Consider the following 2,360-nt stretch of genomic DNA (forward strand, 5'->3'; position numbering starts at 1 on the left):
TTTTGCATGTGATTGTTTAATTATTTTATAATTTAAGTAAAGCTGATTAAATAGAAAGACACGTCATTAAATCATTTCTAGATAAAAACTTAAACTTTCTACAATTTATTCCATTGCGCAAACTCACAATTGGTATTAGAGCCAATCTCTACATATTGAGTTGATCTTAGTGGAAAGTTTTTGTTTGTTTTCAAAAATTCTTCCATAATGTCTTTTGTTTTGAAAGAAGGAGGATCTAATTAACATGGTCCTTTATTCAAATGAGACAATTATATTTTTTAGAAGTATAAAATGAGAGCTTATTTGCAAAATTCAAGAGGTAAAGTTTAGGCCATTGTTGAGTCATGATATACACCTCCTACTGAGGAAAAGACTGTGGATGGTAAGGTTGTTCAAGTTTTAAAAAACATTTTCACCTTCACTGCACTTGAAACTGAGTGTAATGATGCTAAAGAAAAAGTTTTATATGTGATTATTAATTCAGTTATTCCATCTGAATATGCTAGAATTTCTAATTGTAAAACTGTTAAAGATGTTTGGGATATTTTGCAGGTTACTCATTAAGGGACTTCGAAAGTAAAGCTATCCAAAATTCAATAGGAGCACTGTGATGAAAGAAGATGAAACTTTTTCTGATTTTTATTCTAGTCTTCTTGAAATTATATCTGAACTTCGTCACTTAGGCAAAAGAGTAAATTTGTGAGAAAATCTTGAGGTTTTTACCTAAAAGATTTTAGATAAGGGTAAAAACTATCACTAAACATTGGGATTTATCTGGTACTAAAGTAGATGAGGTTGTTAGTTCATTGAAAATTTTTGAGATGCTGAATTTTAATTAAAATCAGAAAGAAAAAAATCTTGCTTTAAATTCAACTCAAGTTGATAATATTGTTGATGAAAATTTTGATAAAGACGTGGCTCTCATAATTAGGGGTGCAAATGAGCAGAGCCGAGCTTTGGCTTGTTCGGGCTCGGCTCGCCAAGTTTAGAATGGTGCCCGGGCTCGGCTCGGTCTCGTCCGAGCTTGACTTAAGTAAGCTCGAGCTTGGCTCGCCAATATTTGAATGAACTCGGGCTCGGCTCGGTTGTAATACCTCTAATTTTAAAAGGATAGTCTCGGTATTTATTTATTTATTTTTATTGTATTTTTTTAATTGTTTAATTGATTATTTGACTAATTATTTATGTGTTTAATTGAATTAAGTGTTATTTGATTAATTGGTTACTTATCTAGGTGTTATTTGTATTATTTGTTTAATTAGATTGGGTGTTTAAATGATGTATTTGATTAATTGTAAATTAAATGATTAAATGTTTTATTTTATTTTATTTTATGGTTATGGTTAGTGGTAATGGGCTAACTAATTGGGTCCCATGGACTACTTGGATAGGAGGTTAGATTGGTATGGATAATTACCCATGGATAGTTGTATATGTATATATATAGATATATATGTATATACATATATATAAAAAGAAAAGTAATTTATTAATATTATAGTAACTTTAGTATTAATAAATAATCTGATGTATATACTTTATATATTTATATAATAAGGATATACATATATTTTATACGTAACATGTTTTAAGTTACCTTTTTAATATTATGGTAACTTTAGTATAAATAAATAATCTAATGTATATATTTTATTTATTTAATGATGATATAGATAGATTATATACGTAACATGTTTTAAGTTACTTTTTAATATTATGGTAACTTTAGTATAAATAAATAATCTGATGTATATATTTTATTTATTTAATGAGGATATAGATAGATTATATACGTAACATGTTTTAAGTTACCTTTTAATATTATGGTAACTTTAGTATTAATAAATAATCTAATATGTATATATTTTATTTAATTAATAAGGATATACATAGATTATATACGTAACATATTTTAAGTTACCTTTTTAATATTTTTATTTTTTATTTTTCTTTATTAAGTTGACTTGGATTGGGGAAAGGAATAGGGTTATTATTTAGCCTATAAATACACAACTATAGGTTGAAAAATGAGTGAAAATATATCACGTAATATATTTTAGAGAGAGAGTTAGAGAGAGAAGGAGAAAGAGGAAGGAAGGAGGAGAAAACCCTGTAGAGAGAAGATCAAGGAAGAAGAAGAAGTTTAACTTTCGATTCGAAAGTTTAAGGCAAGTTCTTCTTCTATCTCTTTCCCTTTGATTCGTATTTCTGTACATGCCTAGGAAATTCCAGGATTTATTAAACACATAAAATTAAATAATTATGCATGTTTAATTGGATTAGAACATAGGTTTTATGAATTTGGTTCATATCCGTTCTTGTGTTATGAATTGATAAATGCACGATTTTGATTTGATTTC

This window comes from Cornus florida, unplaced genomic scaffold, assembly GCF_030987335.1.
Source record: "Cornus florida cultivar Cherokee Brave unplaced genomic scaffold, ASM3098733v1 CherokeeBrave_3.0.0_Hap2_Chr07, whole genome shotgun sequence".
Classification (NCBI taxonomy): Eukaryota; Viridiplantae; Streptophyta; class Magnoliopsida; order Cornales; family Cornaceae; genus Cornus; species Cornus florida.